At 42.0% G+C, this 17,889-nt stretch overlaps 1 long non-coding RNA gene across 3 annotated transcripts in view; it reads left to right on the top strand.

Moving 5' to 3' along the window:
- Positions 1-2,393: 2,393 nt before the first annotated feature.
- LOC117874992 overlaps positions 2,394-17,889 on the top strand; it is a 92,063-nt gene continuing 76,567 nt past the window's right edge. For all 3 annotated transcript variants that reach the window (XR_004645160.1, XR_004645159.1, XR_004645161.1), the window contains exons 1-2: positions 2,394-2,477; positions 7,849-7,910. This is a non-coding gene — a long non-coding RNA (uncharacterized LOC117874992). The remainder of the gene's footprint in view (positions 2,478-7,848; positions 7,911-17,889) is intronic.

Here is a 17,889-nt window from a genome sequence, read left to right as displayed (position 1 = left end):
AAGTAATTTAATTACAATGTGTCAGGGTTGGGACATAGGTGAACAGGTGTAGTGGTTGGAGCCAGAGTCATAGTCAGGAGTCTGTGCAAGGGTCAGAGCCAGATTCAGAGACCAGGGGCAAGGACGAGGAGCATGGCAGGGTTCAGGCATCAGAGAGGAAAGCAGGGTCCAATGTAGCAACCCAGTGAAACCCATTTGGGCTGATTCTCCTGGGGTTTAAATAGGAAGCCCTGACCAATCAGACTTCATGGTGTTTCTCCAGTCAGGCCCAGGGAAGCCCTTCCTGATGTTACTTCAGGTTACATGGTCTCTCCTGCTTGGTTGATTAGTAGTAAGCTGCTGGGTGTGAATGTGTAGGCTAACAGCTGAGTGGGAGCCCAGCTTCAAGATCTATGGCAGGGCTTGTCAAACTTCATTGCACAGCGACCCCCTTCTGACAACAAAAATTACTACATGACCCCAGGAGGGGGGGACCAAAGTTTGAGTCCACCTGAGTCCTGACGCGCCAGGTGTGTGTGTGTGTGGGGGGGGGGGGGGCAAAGCCCAAGCCTGATCCCAATTGCCCCACAAGGGGTGGGGGGGCAAAGCTGAAGCCCAAGGGCTTCAGCCCCAGGCAGGGGGCCTGTAACCTGAGCCCTGCCACCCAGGGCTAAAGCCCTCGGGCTTCAGCTTCAGCCCTGGGCGGTGGGACTCCAGCTTCAGCTTCGGCCACAGGAAGTCTAACACCAGCTCTGGTGACCCCATTAAAACAGAGTCGTGACCCATTTGGGGTCCTGATCCACAGTTTGAGAACCACTGAATTTTATGGGATCATTACATTATATTAGAGACACCTCACATCCAGAATAATTAACCTGGTAGTAGATGGGATTGGATATTATACATGTAGAATTACTGGAAATCTATGGCACTGGATCAAAATCATGCTGGACTGCACATATTTAACTCAGCTAGTTGTTTCCTTGGATACGATCAAGTTTCACAGAAGGCTGGCCTCTTGCCAGTTTCATAGCAAACTAGCAATCCAAATCTGCATAATCTTAAAATTACTACTCTTCTAAATGAAAGTCCTGAGGAGACTGGACTAATCACAAGAATAATCAAAGCAGTCTTATTACATGGCTCCCCATGAGCTTTTGTTTGAATTCTCTAACGTAGTTTTTGGCATTAAATAGATTTTTAGAAGCTAAATAGATCTGTCACACATACATGCACATGCAACTGGTTGGATGGATTTCATAACTCTTGCATGTCCCCAAGACTACTTCTCTTTTCTTTTTAATTAAAATTAACAGAAGACTCACAAAACAGGATGGCAATTTTAGTCAGTTAAGCTTATGTTAAAATTCAGATTTACCACACTTCACTCTGCATTTAGGATTCAATTAATGGTCAAGTTGATCAGGTGCCTTGAAAGAGCAAAGCTACTTGCTTTCACATAGTGACCTAGAGATGCTGGCATATGTTCCAATTGGGGGCTCACACTGTGATGGGACAACAGGCATGTGAGTGGACCGGCGACCCCAGCCAACAAAGCACACACAAAAAATCTTTCAATGAACAACTTTGAGGTTTAGGTTGCATACAGCATGTAACAAAAGGAAATATGGCTTTATATAAACCGGAAGCAAATAGCAGGCTATGATCCAGCCCTCTAACAATTGGATTTCTGGCACTTCACTTATTTGACTATAAGGTAGCTGCTTTTTTAGAGTTGCCTGGTTTTCTTTTCTAACACTCACATTACCTTCCTCTACTCAGTCAATGACACTGGCTAAAACCATCTTTTTTGTGTGTGTCACTGACCACATCACACCACCCCTGGCCTCTTTTGAATTCATAAAATGGCTCCCTTTGCTTCACCCCCTCAAGTTCAAACCTCTTGCTCTCATTTCAAGGCCCTTGACAATGCTGCTTTTCCTTACTTTTCCGCTGATAGCACTTTATTCTCTGCTGCCTCCACTTTACTAATGTGGGCTGCCTCAGCAACTTGCTTGAAAGGTCTCATGAAAATGGTTTTTAGTCTTGTGTATGTTTGTACAGCACCCAGAAAAATGGGCCCCCAGTCCTGACATGCCAGGATCAGGAATCACAGTACTGTGCTTGTGTGCCAGAGACAGGCCGGCACATAGGCCACAAATGGGGGATTTGCAACTGATTCCAGCTTCTGAAGTGGGGCAATCAGAATTTATGTGGAGCACTGGGGGCTGCTGCAGGGCAGGATGTAAAAGGGAGTTTGAGACACTAATACAGGTGTCTAGCCCAAGGTCCAGTGTGCTTCAACAGCTGCCATGGGAACTACAAGTTGTGGACTACAAATGGCAGCATGCTGGGAGAACTCCCTGGTTCCTGCCAGGAAGGAAGTCCCCTCTGCCCCTCCCAGCAGGAAGTTTCAGCACTGGCTGTAGCTGGGAGCATGAGGCAGGCAAGCAGAGAGGAGGCTGCTGGACTGTAATCCTGTTTGTGTTTCTTTACAGGTAGGACCAAAAAGGGTTACAAGAGCCCCCTGAGAGGAGTTTAAACGACATCACAGGAGCACACTAGCTTGTTTGTTTGGGGGTTAGTTATTGGGGGGGGGGGGAGGATCATTTGATACAAAGTCTCCTCTGCTCACAAGGCAGCCTTACCCTGTCTTGAAAACCTCATACTGGGCCAGTAGATGTGGGGTGGAGCTACACAGGCCCAATTATAAGGGATGTAGAAAGGGGGCATTTCTCACTCCCCAGCTTTCAGCTTCGGGGGGACGACAATATCTTTTCCTCTTCCCACTGGTTTTGGCCAAATAAGGAGGGTAGGGATGGACCAGAAAGAACAGGTATCAAGCTGGGGCTGCTGCTTTGGGAAAGGAGTGCTCAGGAAGCTGAGCAGAAGCCTCCCTGGGCCTGCAGGAAGCTGCAGACAGATTCTCTCCACAGCTGCCCTATTCCTCTCTCTGTCTTGCCAGGGCCTCTCTCCTCCTGGCTCACAGGGCTTGAGAGCAGGGGAGGCAGGAGTTAAAGCCACTGGCTGCCCACCCAGCAGCAGCTTCTCCTCCCACCTTTTAGCAGACCGGTAGGGTCCCTTGGGGGATTGATCCTTGGAAGGGGACACCTGGAGGAGGCACTTGGGCTGGGGATAGGAACCGTGTGGGTGGAGGAGCAGGTATGGGGGCAGGGAGAGAAGGTGAACTTGAGGTGGGGGAAGGTGAGATCTGGATGGCCTCTTGGAAACTGAGGCCATTCTAAGGGAATTCTTGGGGAGAGGGAGCCTGTAAGAGGACAAGGGGAACCTTGTGGACACATGCAAAGGAGAGCTGGGGACATGCAGCTGCCTTGTGAAGGGAGCAACAAGAGTGGGACCTTGGGGACAGAAGAGAGGGGAGCTGGGGAGTAGGGAGAGGAAGCCAGAGACTTGAAGGGGAGAGCTGGGAAATCTAGGAGAGGGAGAATTGGCAACTTTAGGAAGAAGAGAGGGGTAATTGGAGTGATAAGTGGTATCTTGGGGGCAGAGTGGGGGGACATCATGGGTCTAGGTTTCTGTGACACCTTGCTGGTAGATGGATGTTAGAAGAGGCAGAGAAGTGCAGGGACAGGGCACTGGGGGATGTGGGGTCTTTCAGGGAATGAAGGAGGAGAGTATGGGTTTGGGAGAAGAAGATGAGAGAATTAGGGGATTCTGGGAGAAAAAGGGGAAATGACAGAAGGGTGTCAGGGAAGAGAAGTGATGAGGGGTTATAGTATAGGGAAGGGAGAATGTGGGTTGTTTCAGAGATAGGGGAGAGAGAGAGGCTAGCGGGAACCCAGCAGTCTCATGGAATTGGGACCTTATAATACTGTGTGGAGAAAGGAGTTGTCCCCAGCACCCGCCCCCAAACTTTTCAGGCAAAGTTATAGCCTGCAAGGTGCTGAGGTTCATGGACACAAGGTGCTGATTGCCCTCAACAGGATTAAGCTTAAATGAAAGAGAGCACATTTTTCCTTAACTTCTATAGTTGTAGTAAGGGGAATGTTCTTCTTCATTGCAATTTTCTTTGATTCCACTCCTGACATTGTAAGGTAACAGGTCTCCTTCATGTCATAATGTAATTTCCATTTACTTCTATTAACCTCATAAAGTGGAAACTTTTATTCATATTGTAATATAATTCCCATCAGCTTCTAATGACATTGTAATGGTACCTGCCCTTTCACATCATAATGTTGTTGCCTCTAGCTCCTACTGAGCTAATATACCGAGTCTTTGACACATTGTCCTATAATTGCTTCAGACTTCTCCTGAACTGGGCCTCTCTCACTGTAACTCCAGTCCTTCACACAGTACTCTTTGACTGTATATAATGCTTTCTTACCTAACTTAGTTCTCACACCTGCAATGTGATCCATGCAAGTGGAACCTTATGTCCAAGAGGTTCCCAGTTGATCTGAATAGGACTTGGTGGAGGTATAAGGATCTGGCCATCTGGATAAAATTGCAGGATCAGAGCCGTAATTGTTTATGCAACTTTCAGAATTTGTACTCAGTTCTACATCTCTGAAATCGGAGAGGAATTCAAAATGAACTGCAAGAAGTATGTGAATGATTCTTTCCCAGAAGCTGTCTCTTTGGGTGCTTACATAAATATATATTAAAAGCAAGAGTTTTCAGCCCAAAAAGGGGATTAATAAATAAATAATAAAAATAAAGTAATCCCCCCCCCAAACATTCCCCATTTGGAGCCCAATGCTGAATTCCTTGTCCACCAAATATAAACCTTTGATTTTTAGACAGGAGACGTCAGGGGATATATTCTGTAGGGCAGCCCTAAAGAGATTATGTTGACTGCGAGTAAGAGAAATGCTCCTGCTTAGAGGGAAAGGGATAACCTGCTTTGAATTAGTGTTTGTTTTATGATATTGATTCTGGCTTATTGACTTTTCTTTTTAAAATCGTTTGATGGGAAATTAGTGAGAGGGTTTGGGATCCTATGATTGGGTTGTATGGGGATTTGCAAATGGCATTTTATTCTAGTTTAGAGTTCTAGATAGTACAGGCAGGCTTACTTTTGTTATCTACATTTTTTTTTTTGTTTGTTTGAAAATGTTTTAAAATCTTTGAAAAGGTATGAAACTGCACCTGGTCAGTCTACATTTTGTGGAAGAGATAATTCCCAGTCTCCACGTTTAATGTTCTCTTTCTGACTAGTTTTTTATTTGGCCGGTAATAGGCCAAGGGAAAGAGGGTGAGGAAGGTAAAGCCTCAACGTAGCAGTTTTTTGTTTTTTGTTGTTGTTGTTGAAGGAATGGAGGCGTTGTGGGGCTTTTCAACCCTCTGCTAGGAAAGCTCCATCTCTGTATCCATGTGATTCACACAGCATTGATTAAGTTGTTTCCCCTTTCCATCCGTGCTTCTGATGGCTCTACATATGGGATACACTTTGCTGTATCGGGTTAAGTGGAAGTAATGCACACGTTGCAATATATATGAATGTACACTAAAGGAAGGATCGTGACTATTAACATTGAAAGTTTCTATTCACATCCATACTCTGCACAGTATTTATCTGTGAACAACAGAAATAAAAGCTTGAGTATTCTGATTTTTATAAATGTAAAGGTGCAGTACACAGAAAAAAGCCCCAGACAGTAACCACATACACTACAAAAAGTATAATAGTATAATGGAGAGAGATTTCTATGCTGAAGTATCACCATTCACCATTTCCATCCATTTTGAGCACCAAGGCTGTCTTCCTTGGCAGTTTCTACTTTTAAGACCATAGCATCCACCTCACAAAATGCATATTTTTGTAGTTCCTCTTGCTTGAAAGGAAGCAATAGCAATACTTTCGCTTCTTAGCATCATCTGTTCAAAGTTCCCAATTAATTTACAATCACGTGCAACTTTGGGCCTGTTCAGGGGTCGTGGTAGAGAGTTTAATTCCTAGCCCTTCTCCCTCCCCCCAGCTTAGTTCTCTGCTCAAAGATAGCTACTCAGGCTTTGTGTGTGTAAAGTTGATTTTCAAGATATATACTTACAAATAATGGTATATTAAATATGGATAGAAAGGAGTTTCAGTCTGCCAAAACATATAGTTGATGGTCTAACTGAAACTCAATAGAATTTAGGGTACAAAATGCTTAAATCAGTTTTGAAAAATTAACTTGATATCACAAGCATTTAAGCAGAGAAGGGCTCCACACCAAATAATTTGGATTCTATTCAGATCTTTTAAACTTATAGGCGTAGTCCTAGTGTTATAAAAACATTTATTTCTTATAACTATCCCAGGCCTGCTGTTAGCTCACGGCATTTTGTGGATGACATCTACACCAGACCGACTCAGTCCTTGCTCTGTCTTCTGAAACAGCTAATTAGTGTCAACAGTGCTATTTCTGGGGAAAGAGGGGTAATTATGGGATAGCCATCCCACTGTGGTAACAGTCTTCCATTGCTATCAACCAAGTTATATAAAAATCTTCCAAATTATTATTTTTTTTTAAGTTGGATATATTTGATACTACCTCAACATCTAAAAGCCATTAAAGAAATGCAATTTAAAATAATGGTGAGAAAGTATTTGAGATACTTGGTTCCTTTTCCCCATTTTGTATAGTCTAGCTATTAATTTTTAAACACACTACTGAATACTGTGTGCAGTTCTGGTCACCCCATTTCAAAAAAGATGAATGAGAATCAGAGAAGGTACAGAGAAAAGCAACAAAAATGATGAGAAGTATGGACCAGCTTCTATATGAGGAGAGATTTAAAAGACTAGGAATGCTCAGTTTAGAAAAGAGATGACTGGGGGTAGGCATATGACAAGTCTATAAAATCATGACTGGTGTGGAGAAAGTAAATCAGGAAGTGTTATTTACCCCTTCACATATTACAAGAATCAGGGGGGACACCCAATGAAATTAAAAAGCAGCAGGTTTAAAACAAACATAAGGAATTACTTCTTCACATAATGCACAATCAACCTGTGGAGCTCAGTGCCGGGGGATGTTGTGAATGCGAAAAGTATAATTAGATTCAGAAAGGAGTTAGGTAAGTTCATGGAGGATAGGTCCATCAAGAGCTATTAGCCAAGGTGGTCAGGGATGCAGCCCCATGGTCTGAGTGTCCCTAAACCTCCAACTGCCAGAATCTGGGACTGGATGATGGGATGGATCACTTGCTAATTGCCCTGTTCTGTTCATTCCTTTTGCAGCATCTGACACTGGCCACGGTCAGAAAAAAGGACACTGGGCTAGATGACCCACTGGTTTGACCCAGTATGGGCATTCTTATATTCTTTTACGTAAAACAAATGCAAGCATTGAATTGCTTTTACCAGAGATACTTGAATCTTTTGCACATTTATATCTGTTGCTCCTATTTTTAAAAATAGGAGCAGCTAATGGATTTGGCATTTAGAGAGAAAGGGTAACCACTGAGAATACATACACAAAGAGGGTTCTTGAAATGATGCATTGCACTTTTGAGCTGTCAACTGGATGTTTCCCTTTAACTGGTCTGTCTCAGTTTTGATTTTAATAATTCCTGTGCTGCCCTCACCCTTAAGGATGCCTTTAGGCATCTGTACATATGGAGCAATCTGTATAAAATATCAGAGGGGTAGCCGTGTTAGTCTGGATCTGTAAAAAGCAACAGAGAGTCGTGTGGCACCTTTAAGACTAACAGATGTATTGGAGCATAAGCTTTCGTGGGTGAATGCCCACTTCGTCGGATGCTCCAATACATCTGTTAGTCTTAAAGGTGCCACAGGACTCTCTGTTGCTCTGTATAAAATGTTATCTTACAGCAGACAGCTGCAGATTTTGACCTTTTCTGGAACTCTACTATGCAAACACTGATTTGGTTGATGATCCTTTTTTTTCTCTTATCTAGTTTCGAGATGGTAAATAAGATTTAAGGAATGAATAAAGAATATGTTGACAAAACACATCAAGGTTGGTAACTTCTATCTGTTTTTTATAAGGTGTATAAAATACATGAATCAGAAAGTATCTAATCAATCATTTTAGGTATTTCTATAGCACCCATCTATATAGTGTTTAAGAGAAGAACAAGGTAAATTAGACCTGCTTGGCAATTGTCTATAGAAGATGTCACAGTGGGATTCTGTTGTTTTCTCCCCAGTTTCTAGGAAGTTCTGCTTGGTGGCCTTTGTGTTCTTTTTGTTTCCCCAATATGTTCAAAATGAGCTAATTGCTCAAATAACTAATTTTCTTGACAAAAGACTACTTCGCTTCAGAAACAAAATGAAGATGTTAGGAAAACCAGTATTTGAAAACTGTGTAATTTGCTTCCTAAAGTTTTGAATCCAAAACTTTGCAGCTGCAAAATTTTGTAATTTCACTGTGGACGTTATACTCAAATGCCCTCTGACGTGAGCGTATTCTGCACATCCACTGAAGTGTTACTGGTCTGAACAAATGCTGCTGCTCATCCTAGTCCATAATGGTTCCTCCTTAAAAGGCTTGTTCTTGGACATGATGGTATATAGCACTTGAGAGACCAATTCCAGTCTTGTCTCTCATTGCAGGTTGGAAAATATGTAATTAGCCCACCTGGCCCCAACAGCTAAGATTTCCTGCTGCTAGCCACTAAAGTGTTCTGTATTTGAGTGGTATGAAGTAGTCCTGGGAGCAGGGCCGGCTCTAGGTTTTTTGCCACCCCAAGCAAAAACATTTTTGTCTGCCCCCCACCCCAGCCCTGGGCTCTCTCTTCCCCCGCACTCCTTGCTGCCCTAGCCATGGACTCCCCCCCACCAGTGCTGACTCCGCCCGCTCCCCCCTTGCCTCCAGTCAGTCCGGCGCTGGCAGGGTCGGGGTAAGCAGTGGGGCTCCTGGGCTGCACCTCAGCTCAGGGTCCCTCCAGGACTGACCAGGACCCTGGAAGGCAGAGCTGAGGGACTGCCCCGGCAGGGGGCTGAGGAGCTGGGGCAGGGTAGCCCCAGAGGGAGCAGAGCCCCGGAGAGCGGGACGCGGGCCCCGCATGGCAGTGCCCTGCCCTCTATGGCCCCGCTGCTGCTGCTTCTGGCCGCCCTGCCGCAGTCCCTGGGCGGCTCGGGACGCTTCGCCCAGTCCCAGCTGCAGCGCTGGGAGGCGGCCACCCTGCGGCACCTGCAGGCGGCTCCATGTGCCCCGCGAGGTGGCCCTCAGCCCGAGTGTCCCCCGCTCGGAGCCTGCCCGGCCCAGCCACAAGGTGCGGGTGCTGCTCCCCTGCGGCGCGAACCGCAGCGGCTCCAGGGTGTGAGGCTGGTCCTGGCAGCAGCAGCGCTCTAGGCTTTTGCTGCCGGAAGCAAAAAAAAAAAAAAAAAAATGGCGGGCATGCCGCCCTTGAAAATGTACCGCCCCAAGCACGTGCTTGGTTTGCTGGTGCCTAGAGCCAGCCCTGCCTGGGAGGATGTTTTTAAGGCTCTCATTAGCACTGGAAAGATGGCCAGGCCACTTTGTCTTCCATTGCAAATGGAATATTCATCTGTACCTCAATTATAAAATGATATCAAATTCCTTAATTTTGATTTAATTTTGTCATCTTGACTTTTTTAGACAGCAAGTTACTTGAAGGGGGCTCTCCAGAGGATCACAGCTTTGTGGTCCGAGCTGACATATGAAACTTATTATTTCCTTCAACGCTGCTCTGGCTTCTCATTTGAGGGACAGTAAGTATCAGGGCTAATCTCAGAATATAAATTTTTCTAATTTCCAGCCCTTTTTTTGTAGAGAGCCTTGAAAATTAATATACACTGAGTTAGGGTTGAAAGGTTGTCACTGACACTTTTTTTGGAGATAATGGGTTATTTTGCTCTCTTTACAGTCACAATGGACTGTGCTTTGGGGTCTGTTGAAACTAAGACCATAGGTTCTTTTTGGGGGGGGGTGTAGGTGTTAGAAAGAGAGAGAGGACCCCATATCAGTTTGCAGCTATTGAGGACAGAGCTGTTCAAAATGCCACTGATGGCATGATGGCTGCCATTTTCCCACCAGTGATAGCCATTTTGAGCTCTGGCAGCAAAGAAGGCAGCTGAATAGAGTGCGAAGCAGTGTACTAAGCACAAGGTGCTCCTGCATATGAAGGCACTTAATCTCTCTGCCTTTGTATCTGTAAGTAAGGGGAAATAATACAAGGCGTCTCAAATAAGTGTTGTGACAATTAATGTCTGTAGACACAAAACTAAGTGATTGGGCAACAAAATGGCAAATGAAATTTAATGTGTATAAATGTAAAGTGATGCACATTGGAAAAAATAACCCCAACTATACATACAATATGATGGGGGCTAATTTAGCTACAACAAGTCAGGAAGAAGATCTTGGAGTCATCGTGGATAGTTCTCTGAAAATGTCCACGCAGTGTGCAGAGGCTGTCAAAAAAGCAAACAGGATGTTAGGAATCATTAAAAAGGGGATAGAGAATAAGACTGAGAATATATTATTGTCCTTATATAAATCGATGGTACGCCCTCATCTCGAATACTGCGTACAGATGTGGTCTCCTCATCTCAAAAAAGATATACTGGCACTAGAAAAGGTTCAGAAAAGGGCAACTAAAATGATTAAGGGTTTGGAACGGATCCCATATGAGGAGAGATTAAAGAGGCTAGGACTCTTCAGCTTGGAAAAGAGGAGACTAAGGGGGGGATATGATAGAGGTATATAAAATCATGAGTGATATGGAGAAAGTGGATAAGGAAAAGTTATTTACTTATTCCCATAATACAAGAAGTAGGGGTCATCAAATGAAATTAATAGGCAGCAGGTTTAAAACAAATAAAAGGAAGTTCTTCTTCACGCAGTGCACAGTCAACTTGTGGAACTCCTTACCTGAGGAGGTTGTGAAGGCTAGGACTGTAACAGCATTTAAAAGAGAACTGGATAAATTCATGGTGGTTAAGTCCATTAATGGCTATTAGCCAGGATGGGTAAGGAATGGTGTCCCTAGTCTCTGTTTGTCAGAGGGTGGAGATGGATGGCAGGAGAGAGATCACTTGATCATTGCCTGTTGGTCCACTCCCTCTGGGGCACCTGGCATTGGCTGGCATTGGCCACTGTCGGCAGACAGGATACTGGGCTAGATGGACCTTTGGTCTGACCCGGTACGGCCTTTCTTATGTTCGTATATGTTCTTATGTAGAGTACTATGTAAGTGCTAACATTCACTACAGTGCTCACTTGGCTGCCCGTTAATGGTGGGGCCTATTGGCCTTTAACCCTCACAAAACATGGACCCCATCACAAGCAGCTGAACTCCATTTCTACTGCAGCACGGGGGGTTAGGGTAGGAATGAAGTCCTCCCTACACACAGTTTGTATTAGATGAGTCATTTGTCTTGTTTTCCCCCCATGTCCCTCCCCCCAAAATTTGCTCACCTTACAGAATTCTCAGGCCATCCCACTACACAGCGCCGGCTCCAGGCACCAGCTTGGCGAGCAGGTGCTTGGGGCGGCCACTCCAGAGAGGGGCGGCAGGTCCGGCTATTCGGCAGCAATTCGGCGGACGGTCCCTCACTCCCGCTCGGAGCGAAAGACCTTCCGCCGAATTGCCGCCGCAGATTGCGATTGCGGCTTTTTTTTTTTTTTTGGCTGCTTGGGGCGGCCAAAACCCTGGAGCCGGCCCTGCCACTACATAGTTACATGATCACGGTGGACTGGAGCTGATTGCATGTGCTAAGTGAATATAAAAAGTGCTTTTGTAAACTAAATTACTGTGGCTGATTTTTTTTTTTTTTTCTTGTGGCAAGCTATGAGGTATACCCATTTTAGCATGTTATTTCAAGGAGGTGAACTGTTCGCTGTCAGAAACAAAAACACAGATCACAGATGTATTTTGAGAACCTCTTTTGTTCTCATAATGTCATCTAATTCACCTCTGTGTATAGTATTTATAATTGGTGGGGAAACACTACCTGGATTCTGAACTTATGCTTCCTGTTAATAACCAAACAATAGAAGCCACACTCCTGCTATAAAACACACATTCTAGACCTCTTCTCTCTTGTTTTTTATTTTATTAATATTTTTTAAAAAAAAACAAGCACTTGGCTTTGCAGCTTTTAAAGGGCTAGATTGAGAGGGTGTCTTATGGCCCCCTTTGCTGTGTTAGCAAGTTTTAGATATGCCTTTTACTGCCCTTATCCCAAATAGGGCTCTGGGAAGTCAGGTTTGGTGACCCAAATTTTGATCTAGAGCTTGTCTGACACTAAAACTAAAGCTGAAATTCAAGTTAAAAAACACAAGCCAGAATCCAGTGTAGTAGTAAAACCTGGGGGATTTTGTCCCTTTTATCACAAGTCTGATTAAACTTGCCCCTTTTCACCTTCCTCACGTCGCATCAGCCTCGTGAGTCCTCTCCCCTCAACTTACTTTTTCTTATTGGTTTGTAAGAACTTACCGTAGGTCTGTGCTGCTCGTGCAGCCCTCAGTGGTATCCCTGTCAGACTGAGCTATTAATCCCCCAGCAGCCATAAAATCCCTAGATTTCAAATGTCCCACACTTCAAGATGGGGTTTAGTGAGGTATACACAAGGTCTCGCCTCTCTGCACATTCAAATATCTCCTTAAAACACATTTTTTCTGCCTGGCTAGTCCACACTAATCCTCCATTGGACATAACTCGTTCCCTTGTACATTTTATTTTAAAAAATACACTTAGACGTGATCTGTCAGTATTGTTCCTTAAATGGTGTTTGTATATTATAATCATAGAATCATATAAGTGTAGGACAGGACTAGCCCATTCCTGACAGGCGTTTGTCTAATCTGTTCTTAAGAACCTCCAGTGACAGAGATTCCACATTTATCTGTAGTTGGATTTTTAGACTCTCTTCTCATACAGTTACTTGGTCCAAAATACACTTAGCCTTTGTTCCTCCCATTCCCCCACAAAAAGAAATAGCCATTAGATTCCAGCTCACATAATTCCATATTCAGTTATTCTCCCCTATCTCCTCCTTCCCATTTGAAAGTACCATATTTTTATGTTGAAGATATGCTTGAAGATTAACAGAAGCTCCGTGTAAACTACTAGATATAAAGAATTCAAAATCTGCAAATATCCAAGGTTGCAAATAGATTAAGAGATGGTCGCAAAGGATAAAATATGATACATACTGTAAGCTTACTTCTTATTAATGACCACACATTAGGTATGATAAGGCTTTTCTTATGATGGGATCAAACAATAGTTTTCCATGATGAGATATATTTTTTTTTTTGTAATTTGTGTTTTCACAGGGTGATTCTTTGTCTGGGGATTAATATGTTTTGAAAATACAGTTCATTTGGCCAAAGTAACTAACATCTGTGCAGGGTTATAATTTAAGATTAAAGAACTCATACAAAAATATATTTAATTGTTTGAGAGAAACTGTTTGCTGTATCTGAATTTCTCTCTTTCCCTGGGGCTTTTATTGCTGTGTAGGTTTCCTTCTCGTGTCCCGTTCCCCCCTACCCCCAACCCCCCGGCTCCCATGTTCAGTCCATTAAAACAAAGTGGACTGCAGTGAAAATTTAGAATGCGATTGAATTTCAGGATTTAACTTTTCATTTGTGATTATTCAAACAGAAGATTTATTTCTAAAGTAGCTTATGAATAGAATGCCTGGGTGTCCAGTAGATACAACTTTAATGGAAATACACTGGAAGGCTTAAATATGTAAGTGTCAAATCTTTTCTTAATGGAATGAATGGCTAGAGCTGCTCTGACAAATCACTGTGCAGATATGATGGAGGGTCAACAGAAATGATTTAACACAAATTTCCCTTTTAATTTTCCTGGTTGACTTTAAAAGTTAATACATTCAAATATGTAAGAACACATCAGACTTTTACAACAGTTCTTGAAAATGTAGTTAAACCTTTCTTGTTAAAGAGTTAGAAACACGGGGTTTCTAGTGTTTATGCCGCAGATGTAAATAAATATACCGGTTAAATAGGAACCTGCACTGGATTCACTCTCTCTTTTCAGGCATCTGTTAAAAAGTTAACAAAATCCTTTCAATTTTATTTTAGTAACACACAACCCAAATTTTGATTCTATTTTATTACACTTTTACAGTTAAATGGAAACGTTCATATTAAAGAAAAATGTGAGTTATACCACAAAGATGTCCATCTTGTATACTTTACGCATCTATCATAGAATTTTTTTTTAAAAACTCAGCAATTCATCAAACTAAAATTAGTAGTGGAACTTGCATCATCTTCAGGCTGGCTATTAGAGGCAAAATGAACCCTTTGGCAGACCTAGAATTCCCCCCAATGGGGGTGGATGGTACACAGTCATATTAGCCTAACATTTCCCAGTATGACGGGGCACCTGATTAGACTAATCCAGAGGTAGTGTGGACTAGAAGAAGAGCACAGATTGGGGAAAGTTGCATAGGCTCATCTTCAGCCCAGTGCTTCACTGAGAACATCTTTCCTTTCCCCAACCCCCTGCCCCTGTAGCAGTTCCTTATACAGCTGACAACAGGAACAGCTCATGTGAACATGGCTACACACCTCACTCAGCATGTAGAGAGAAAAAGGCAGAACTGTGGTATAACAGGATGACAGAAGGCAAGCAGTAGGGGCCTGCTTATCTGCCAGTCTGTCACACAGAGGACTCCATCACTCAGTTTGGGAACCACTGCAGAAGCCAGTACACTGTGCTTGATATTATGAATTGTGCAAACTGATTGCTGCACAGACCATTCTGAATTCTTTGCTTTCTGAATCCTTTGGCAAAATGCTAGTGGCTTCCCAAATACCTCAATAAATGCCCCATACCAGTCAAATAAACATTATTTAATATATTCCTATAACCATAATACAGGTTTATTAAATAAAGCTTAATTTATCCCATATGCATAGTTTACATGGTCTCTTAAAGGCTACCAAAGGCTTTGGTTTCGATTTAGAGTTTCTGCAGGATATTATCATTTTCTATCAATCCCCTAAGCCAACAATTTATCAGTAGCTATTCGTATTACTGTTGTGGTTTCTTCCTTCTCATTTGAAAGACTTGACAAATTGTTCTTTGCTGCTACCCTTACAGTCTGTTCTAACCCAGTGCCTGTGCTGCTATCTATGATATCTGATTATGTATGTAACCAGGTATATTGGTCATTGTTTCTGAAAACTCACTGTATACTGCTAATACTGCTGTCTACACACATGCACACTCATTTAACTTCTATTGCAGACAGCTTCACATGTGGTTGTGGAATGTATATGTTTGGAGTTCAATGTCGTCATGTCAGAAATAATGAAAATCCCTTTTCTCTGTGGGAAGCATTACTCTGACAAAGTGTGTTACTTCAACAAAAAGCTTTAAGTCTTTCAGTCATCTCAGAGCCTGCATTTAATGTTTTATAAAGTTAAAATGTCTGGGTCAAATTCTGCTTCTGTGCAAGTGGATCAAGAGTAGAATCCAACCCTAACTACCAGAAAGATGTTGACAAATTTAAGGAAATGCAGAGAGGAAAGGGAAACGTTAGTAAGGGACTGGAAAGAATGATTTGTGATGAGAGAGGATTTTAAAATTATAGGTAGGCTAAATTACAACTATGGAGGGATATTATAAAACTTTCAGATTCTCAGGGAGAGTTAAGTTCCAAGGAGTGGTTGGGGATATAATTAGAAGTAGTGGGATGAAATTGAGGAAAGGAAACTTTAGATTACATATTTAGTTGCTCAGAGTGAGATCTATCAAACTGTAAAATAGTTTTCACGGGCAGTGTGAGAAACCATGTTGCTTGAGATGTTTAAACCTACGCTAGAAAAAATACTTAAGAATATACATAAAGAACAATACTGTATGAACTCTTTGATTAGATGGATAGTTTTGATGATCTATCAGTTACTTAAGATCTCTATTTTCTTTGATTTCTGTTTAGCAGTAATCATGTAATAAAAAATAGTTATATTAATATATCTTTTATAGGTCCTGGTCCTTCTCCTATTGATGTTAATGGGAGTAGATTGGGCCTACAGTATACATACTGATGATCTTGCTTAAGATGTGAAAGGATTAGAAGACTTTTTTTCTCCTCCAACAATAATGGCCTAATCCTATTTACAATGAAATTGATGAGTCTCTCCATGGACTTCACTAGGAGTTGGATCAGGTCACTAGACAGGATATATCCAAAAATGGTGAGGTACAGTTACTACTAAGTCTTACTTCAAGAGTGACTTGCAAAAAGGTTCATAGATACTTGTTTGCAATTTTAGGTTTGGAATAGTTTTTTATTAATACAAAATGGAAATGATAGCTGTTAATTATATTGAGTTATGTTAATGTTCACTTTTTATTGTTCATCTCAAGACTGCATCTGTACAAACATATTACAAAATTAGAGCTTTAAGAAGCTCTCTCCTATAGTCATTTTATATATTAGTGAATGATTAACAGATCTGCTTAGAACCCCTCTGTTTATGAAACCTCGCCTGGCATATGTGCAAAAACTCATTAGGAGTCAGCAGTGAGCTGTAAGTCTTAACTTGTGTGAATGATGTACAACATATTTCATGTGTTAATAAAATATTTATGCTTCCATGTCAGCAGTTCCACATTACTTTGCCAATAATGATCTATAACAACAAAAAGTGCAGGAAGAGTGCAAGTTTGTAAAACCCAGGCAAAGTGTAAATCTCACTTTCACGTTCTAGCGAATGACACTTTAATGTATACAGCCACTCCTGGATGATAAAATTGTTATACTAGGGCCCAGTTTTGCCCCTGTTACAGTTAATGGCATAATTTTCTAATTACCTGATTGATATGTAACCTATGTCTAGTACAGCACGAAAGAGAAAAATTGTCTCCAAACCTGAATTCAACTAATGCTCTAGGACCTTAAAATGTACAAAATTCTTCAGAAAATCTGCCTTCAGTGGGCCCATTGACTGGTTCAACATATTCCATGCACTGAGACTAGGAATCTAAATATTTTAGGGCTAGATTGATGGAACTACTTGTGGAGTAAGGTCCTCCTCAGTGTAAGTAAGGGGAGGAGGCAGAATCTGACCCTGTGTAAATAGTTCATTTTGTTAGTTTTCTCATTAGTATGAATATCTCATTTGAGTACAGCCTTGCTGCTCATATCTCAGCATATAATGTATTGTCCTTAGAAATTCAATTTTGAATTTATTTGTTAAAAAAGGGCTATAATTTGGCGGCTAGTTTTATGACCCTCCTCAATAAGCAGCTCATTGTGGAGCAAAAGTGTCATGTGGTATCATTTAACCCTGGCTAGTCTTACAGATTTTTCAAGGTTTGTGTGGGGATTGGGACATTTCTAAAAAGACTATAAAACAAAAAAATCTCATGTCTCCTATTAGGGGGATAGTTTACTCATCTGTGTGTACAATAATGGTGATGATTGCTATCATTATGGTTGAAATACACCTCCCATCATCCCCCTTTTTCAGTCACATGCTTGGTTTCCTGCCTGAGGCAGATAGTTTTGGAAGGTTTCAGCAAAATCAGTTAAGCCAGGTTGTAAAAACAAAGGCAAAACCAAACACTTGGTTGATGTATTCGAAAGAGAGAATTTGTCCCTGTATAATTTAACAATGGCTTGAATGGATTTTGTTCAAGCTTGTGTTGTTGTATACATCACAGAGAAGTAAAGAACAACCTAAGTTTGAAGGAAATTAGTTTAGTAGTTTTAAAGTTCTAAGTGTTAAATACTTAGTAGGATTTTCTGTGATATATTTTTCTGCTCATTTTAAAGTGGCTTAGTATATTGAGAGTGCTGAGAAAGCTATGGCTTTATTTAAACTTGCAAAGAATTTGAAAATTCAACAAACCTTTAAAAGCTTTTGGAAATCTGGAACAAACATTTTCATCATAGTATTGGTGCTCTCAAGAGGCCACAGGTACGGCACAGATAAAGCACAATACAAGATTTCCCCACACTCCTTTGTCTTTTTTTTC

Source organism: Trachemys scripta, chromosome 3, assembly GCF_013100865.1.
Source record: "Trachemys scripta elegans isolate TJP31775 chromosome 3, CAS_Tse_1.0, whole genome shotgun sequence".
NCBI classification, from domain to species: Eukaryota; Metazoa; Chordata; order Testudines; family Emydidae; genus Trachemys; species Trachemys scripta.
Note: the sequence above shows the minus strand (reverse complement) of the source record. Positions and strands in the feature narration are given on the sequence as shown.